This window comes from Pelodiscus sinensis, chromosome W, assembly GCF_052426305.1.
Source record: "Pelodiscus sinensis isolate ZL-2025 chromosome W, ASM5242630v1, whole genome shotgun sequence".
NCBI lineage: Eukaryota > Metazoa > Chordata > Testudines > Trionychidae > Pelodiscus > Pelodiscus sinensis.
In genome coordinates, this window is record NC_143084.1 from 207501 (window position 1) to 214776 (window position 7276).

At 45.6% G+C, this 7276-nt stretch overlaps 1 pseudogene; it reads right to left on the reverse strand.

The window, feature by feature from the left end:
- Positions 1 to 2556: 2556 nt before the first annotated feature.
- On the reverse strand, positions 2557 to 7002 carry LOC106731537 (RIMS-binding protein 2-like; annotated as a pseudogene).
- Positions 7003 to 7276: the final 274 nt, after the last annotated feature.

The window sequence follows — 7276 nt, forward strand, 5'->3', positions numbered from 1 at the left end:
CCGGTCGGGTGCCGGCCTGCTGTCCCCGAGGGGGAAACGCAGACGGTGGCGGGTCTGACCGCGAGAGGAGGGCCCTCCGCAGGTCCCTTCTTTCTCTCGCGCCCAACCGCCCCGTCCTCGCCCCCCCCCAGGACGTCCTGCACGGCCCGGACAGCCCTCCACGGTGCCCGCCCTTCCTCACTTTACGGTCACTTTGAAGTAGGAATAAGATCCACCGGAAAAGGGCACTTTTTCCGGAGGATCGGGGCCAGTGTAGACGCTCTTTTCCGGCTTTTTTAAAAGCCGGAAAAAAGCGGCGGACATTTTTATTTAAATGCCACGGGGGATATTTAAATCCCCCGCGCATTTCCCTACTACGACTCATGAAATTTACATGCCCCTTCCGGAAAAGGGGCCAGTGTAGACGAGCCCTCTATGTTTTTAGCTGGTTACGTCCCTCTGGGTTCTCATATTTTAAATTTTTATATATATTTGTATTTTTTTGTTTGTTCTTGTAAGCCGCCTGGAATATTTTAAATAGAAAGGCGGGGTAAAAATATTTAAATAAATAAACTATGATTTGATTGGAATAATGGAGACTTGGTGGGATGACTCGCATGACTGGAGCACTGTCATGGAAGGGTATAAACTGTTCAGGAAGAACAGGCGGGGGAGAAAAGGAGGAGGAGTTGCATTGTATGTAAGAAAGCAGTATGATTGCTCTGAACTCCAGTATTTATAGAGAAGAAAGCCTGATGAGAGTCTATGGGTTAAGTTTAGAGGTGGAAGCAACAGGGGTGATGTTGTGGTTGGTGTCTGCTACAGGCCGCCAAATCAGGTGGATGAGGTAGATGAGGCTTTCTTCAGACAACTGAGAGAAGCTTCCAGATCGCAGGCCCTGGTTCTCGTGGGGGACTTGAATCACCCTGACATCTGTTGGGAGACCAATACAGCAGTACACAGACAATCCAGGAAGTTTTTGGAGAATGTTGGGGATAACTTCTTGGTACAAGTGCTGAAGGAACCGACCAGGGGCCATGCGCAGCTTGACCTTCTGCTCACAAACAGGGAGGAACTAGTAGGGGAAGTAGAGGTGGGTGACAACCTGGGAAGCAGTGATCATGAGATGGTAGATTTCAGGATCCTGACCAAAGGAAGAAAGGAGAGGAGCAAAATACACACCCTGGACTTCAGAAAAGCAGACTTTGACTCCCTCAGAGAACTGATGGGTAGGATTCTCTGGGATGCTTATGTAACTGCCACCAGGCAGATTTGAAGCTGGGACCTCTGGAGCTGAATATCCGAGCCTCTACTCTCTGAGCTAAAAGCCTGTTAGCTCCTAGCCCATGCTGTAGAGGTCTCTTGGTTTTAACTGTCGCTGTGGGCTAGGTACCACTTGCATTTCTCAGTAACCACACTAGGTGTCTGGGTTACACTTACATGAAGGGGAAAGGAGTCCAGGAGAGCTGGCAGTATTTTAAAGAAGCCTTATTGAAGGCACAGGAAGAAACCATCCTGATGCACAGTAAGAAAAGCAAATATGGTAGAAGACCAGATTGGCTTACCGGGGACATCCTTGGTGAGCTTAAACACAAAAAGGAAGCTTACAAGAAGTGGAAACTTGGACAGATGACTAGGGAGGAGTATAAATCTATTGCTCGAGAATGCAGGGGAGTTATCAGGAAGGCGAAAGCGCAACTGGAATTGCAGCTAGCAAGGGATGTGAAGGGGAACAAGAAAGGCTTCTACAGGCATGTTAGGAATAAGAGGGTGATCAGAGAGGGTGTGGAGCCCTTACTGGATGAGGGAGGTAACCTAGTGACAGATGATGTGGGGAAAGCTGAAGTACTCAATGATTTCTTTGCCTCTGTATTCACGGACAAGGTGGGCTCCCAGACAAATGCACTAGGTAACGCAGTATGGGAAGGAGGTGGACAGCCCTTGGTGGGAAAAGAACAGGTTAGGAACTATTTAGAAAATCTAAACATACACAAATCCATGGGCTCAGATTTAATGCATCCGAGGGTACTGAGGGAGTTGGCAAATGTCATTGCAGAACCTTTGGCCATTATCTTTGAAAACTCGTGGAGATCGGGAGAGATCCCAGATGACTGGAAAAAGGCAAATGTAGTGCCCATCTTTAAAATAGGGAAGAAGGACGTGTCAGCCGACGGTCAGGGCAGTGTGTGTGGGTATGTCTCCTAAGTCTTTGACTGCTAAGACACGAAGTCTCGTCGCAGCGGGCAGCCCAGAAGGCTGAAAGGAGCCCCGAAAGTTTTTTAACGTCCGTGACTTTACTGCTAGGACCACAGTCCCTTCGCAGAGGGTAGCCAAACAGGCTAACAGACGCCCCAGTGTGTAGGAAGAGCTTATTACACCTTAGATTTTAGCTGCTAGAACACAAAGTTCCTTCGCAGCGGGCAGCCTAGGGAAGGCTGGAAAGGTGCCCCAAGGACCTGTCACCTGGGAGTGACACAGATCCAAACGCCCAAGCTCTCCCTATGTCTGTCCCTTTATGACTGGCTGAAGTTCTTTTAAATTGTGCTTGGTTCTATTACAGCAACTGAAGGAGTCAGGTTAAAACTTAAACAGTTACAGGTTTATTAAAGGAACTTATAAATCATATGGTTACAATGGCTATTGCTCTATTTCTTAAATGCTAGCAAAATATAGATAGATCTTAAAAAATGGTTACAGGAAAAAAAGGTAAAGATAGAAAATAGAAATAATGGTACCAAGTGACAGCTTAATCTTTAAAGAGCTCTAACACTATGTATATATATACTTAAACAAAGGACCACATCCAGGTACAATTTTTACCCCCTTCTGTGCCTCTCGACTCCAGCGTGTCAGGCCAGGGCCAGTCTCTCAATTCCTCGGAAAGACGAATACGAGGTGGGCGTCCCCTCTGGAACCTCGGGAGGTCAAACACCAAACCCGACCAGCAGATAGGTGGTAGATTGACGCTTAGAGTAAGTGTGCTGCTGGACCTATCTTTATATCCCTGGGGGCCTGTATTCTCTTTCTTATCTTAAGAGGCCAAATTTTACTGGTCCGTTTTGTGGCGCCAGTTCTTACAAGCAAGTTTCAAGTTAATTTACACTTGTAAGAGAGGAAGATAGCTAAATTAGGACTGCCGGATGTTCTTGTTGGGCGGGAGATTCCTCCCCCTGCGGACGGTTGTGTGTTCGTATCAATATGGGTTAAGTCAAGGGCACGATGTACAGCCTCTTGGTCAACAATTACTTTGACCACCCTCCTATCTCTGCTTACAGTTGGTCACGGTCACTGAGCCAGCATATCTAAACCTCCTGCTCCAAGGTTTTCAAAGAATATGCTGTTTTCCTGCTCTGATGTGCCCTGCATGGTTTCAAGCAGACAAAGATGGATGTTAAAATGGGGGTTCACGTCTGGCTACAGGACGATCCAGGGAACTACAGACCAGTCAACCTTACCTCAGTCCCCGGAAAAATCATGGCGGGGATCCTCAAGGAATCCATTTTGAAGTACTTGGAAGCGGAGAAAGTGATCAGGAATAGTCAACATGGATTCACCAAGGGCAAGTCATGCCTGACCAATCTGATTAGCTTCTATGATGAGGTAACTGGCTCTGTGGATATGGGAAAGTCGGTGGATGTGATATACCTTGACTTTAGCAAGCCTTTTGATACAGTCTCCCACAATATTCTTTCCAGCAAGTTAAGGGAATGTGGATTGGATAAATGGACCTTAAGATGGATAGAAAGATGGCTGGAAGGTCGGGCCCAGCGGGTAGTGATCAACGGCTCGATGTCAGGATGGCGGTCGGTTTCTAGTGGAGTGCCCCAAGGATCAGTTCTAGGACCGGTTTTGTTCAATATCTTTATTAATGACCTGGATGAGGGGATGGATTGCACCCTCAGCAAGTTCGCAGATGACACTAAGCTAGGGGGAGAGGTAGATACATTGGAGGGCAGCGATAGGATCCAGAGTGACCTGGACAGATTAGAGGATTGGGCCAAAAGAAATCTGATGAGGTTCAACAAGGACAAGTGTAGAGTCCTGCACTTTGGACGGAAGAATCCCAAGCATAGTTACAGGCTGGGGACTGACTGGGTAAGTAGCGGTTCTGCAGAAAAGGACCTGGGGGTTACAGTGGATGAGAAGCTGGATATGAGTTAACAGTGTGCCCTTGTAGCCAAGAGGCCTAATGACATATTAGGGTGCATTAAGAGGAGCATTGCCAGCAGATCCAGAGAAGTGATTATTCCCCTTTATTCGGCTCTGGTGAGGCCACATCTGGAGTATTGTGTCCAGTTCTGGACCCCCCTACTATAGAAAGGATGTGGACGCATTGGAAAGGGTCCAGTGGAGGGTGACCAAAATGATGAGGGGGCTGGAGCACATGACCTATGAGGAGAGACTGAGGGATTTGGGTTCGTTTAGTCTGCACAAGAGTGAGGGGGGATTTGATAGCAGCCTTCAACTTCCTGAAGGGAGGTTCCAAAGAGGATGGAGAGAGGCTGTTCACAGTAGTGATGGATGGCAGAAGGAGGAGCAATGGTCTCAAGTTACAGTGGGGGAGGTCTAGGTTGGATATTAGGAAAAACTATTTCCCTAGGAGGGTGGTGAAGCACTGGAATGGGTTACCTAGGGAGGTGGTGGAATCTCCTTCCCTAGAAGTTTTTAAGTCTCGGTTTGACCAAGCCCTGGCTGGGTTGATTGAGTTGGGATTGGTCCTGCCTTGGGCAGAGGGCTGGACTTGATGACCTCCTGAGGTCTCTTCCAGCCCTAGGATTCTATGATCCATTAAAAAAAAATATGATCTCTTTATCAGGTAGTGTTTACTTCTCCTCTGATCTCTCACAGAAGACCTGGCACAGATAACTGCAGGATTATGCAACCTGGCATAGTCCATTTACACTGCTTTACCACCCTTGGCAGCGAAGTATATATAATCCATAATAGAAATTTCATTATAAAGGTGATTATCACATTTTGAGATGTGATGGTTCAAGACCTTTGTTGCAACCACCTCAGCTTTTATATGTTACTTAAAATGTGTGACACATTTGCTTCATAAACGTCTCATTTTCTAAAATCAAAGATTAGTTAAAACCCATTACGTTCAATGGAGTCAGTCCAGCTTTAGAGCATTAACAACAAAAACCTCCTGACTTTTCAGTGGGTTGAGTCAGAACACTGTGTGTACCATCACACATTTCAAACAACAAAGGCCTTGTTGCTGCAACTGAAGCTACACAGGCAGCTTCAAATGCAAGTTCATGGTCTATACCACTAATTATGCAACACTGAGAAGGAATGCTTTCCATTACCATTTTTTTTGCATGAGGCTGATTCAGAACTTAGACACTGGAGGACTTTTTTTTGACTAGTCTTGGTGCACCTGCCATTTCTAGAGCAATTGCAAAGTTAAAGGACAGTAAAATATCAAACCTGCTGGCAATGTAGAAAATTCCACAAATGCTTCCTTTTCCCCCCGTTGCTCCAGAGGAAGCTGCCAGGGCATCTGATGGGGCTTTGCCATGACCTTCACCTTGTAGGCTATACTGGGCTTCAAATTAAAAAACTGGTACCTATAGCTAGCAGCCTTGACAATGTCAAACTCTTCTTCATTCAGAAAGATCACATGACTGTAATTGCTATTGGTAGGAAGCCAGGACAGCTCAGCAGAAATCTGGGTTATGTTATCCACCTTAAGATGTGAAGGTGCCACAATGACATCCTTCCCAACTAACAAAGTGCAGCTCATCTGAAGTACCTCTGCTTGTAATGCTCTGAATCGATATTCGGTATGTGCAAGTAGCAATGTTAAGTTTTTCTATAAGAGCTTTAGTTCTGCTTCCCAAGGACACATTCATGCGTATTTCTTTGTCAACCAGGATGTTGTAACTGTTAATCGTTCCCCATCAAGGAGGCACGACTGGTGGCTCCCAGCCCACAATAACACTTTTGGCTAGTTGCTTAATAAGGGTTATTTTTCTAGGATAGGGCGCAACGTCTTCTCCAATTTCATCAATGTTCATATCAAGAGTCCCTGTGCCATTGCTGATTACACTGGACTCTATGTGACTTGGTGGATTGATCTCCAGTAGACTATCTCCATCCAAAGCATAACCTGAATGGTTGATAAAATTCTGATCCTGCTTGCTGCCTAAGGTGCTCAACAAACAGGACTCGTTATCTTGAACAAAATCCACAAAGTTTGAAGGGACCAGTCCTCTTTGTCCATCTAGAAGTTCACCTGGTGAAAAAGAACAACCAAATATAATTTACAAAAGAACACTCCTCTCACACTACCAAACAAGCAGTCTTCTAGATGACTCTCTCCTTTGGTCATCTTGGGCTGAAGAAGTACATTACATAATAATAAACACTTCATGTCATTGTAAGGGGTTACAAGGCATTGAGAGGTCCCTGGTGAACCAGAGGTTAACTGCAGCTCAGACTTCCTCCTTCCCTGGCAAAGTGTTCTGAAAAAGCATGTTAAGAGGCTGACTGGGAAAGTCTGCTTCCTCAGATAGGGATCAAAGGACTAGCTTGAAGGGTGACTTTTGTGTCTCTTACTACAGAGATTATTTTGTAAGACAAAGACCTCCGTGGCCATAACTGTTTTGCTCTGCCGACTTACTGATCCAGCTGACAGATCCAAGTGGCTATAAAACTCAGTAGAATACTGCTAATATGCATTTACCAAATACACACAGCCTGGAATCTGCACACTAAAGCAGGCAGCCTCTCCCTACCTCCCCTCAAAGGTTCATAGCCACGTCCTTCATATTACAAAGATTCCATTACTGTTACACAATTAAACCATGAGCTAATCACTTTCACTGAAGTCTCAGTGGGGTAGTAGTGTTAGTCTCTATCTGTAAAAATGATAAGTCCTGTGGCACTTTAAAGACTGGCAGATTTATTTGGGCATAAGCTTTTGTGGGTAAAAACCACTTTAACAGATTTATTTGTGCATCTGACAATCTTTAAAGTGCCACAGGACCCACCGTTACTGTCACTGAAGTCCATGAGAATCTCAGTGTAGGGTAAACATTTCTGAGGCAGGCTATGATATTCTGTTAAGAACCCCTATTTTTAAGTCTGGAACAGGCCTACAAACATATATGTCAAAGGCACAGCTGAGTAGAAGGTTATCCGTGCCCCCCCTTCTTAGCCCATTGGAGGAAGATCAGCCTAGAGATAACTACCCAGACAATTACATTCCAGGGAAAAGGCCCTATGGATGAGAGACAGGACATAGCACTATCACATTCAATGGTGCTAGGAACAAATACACAATTGT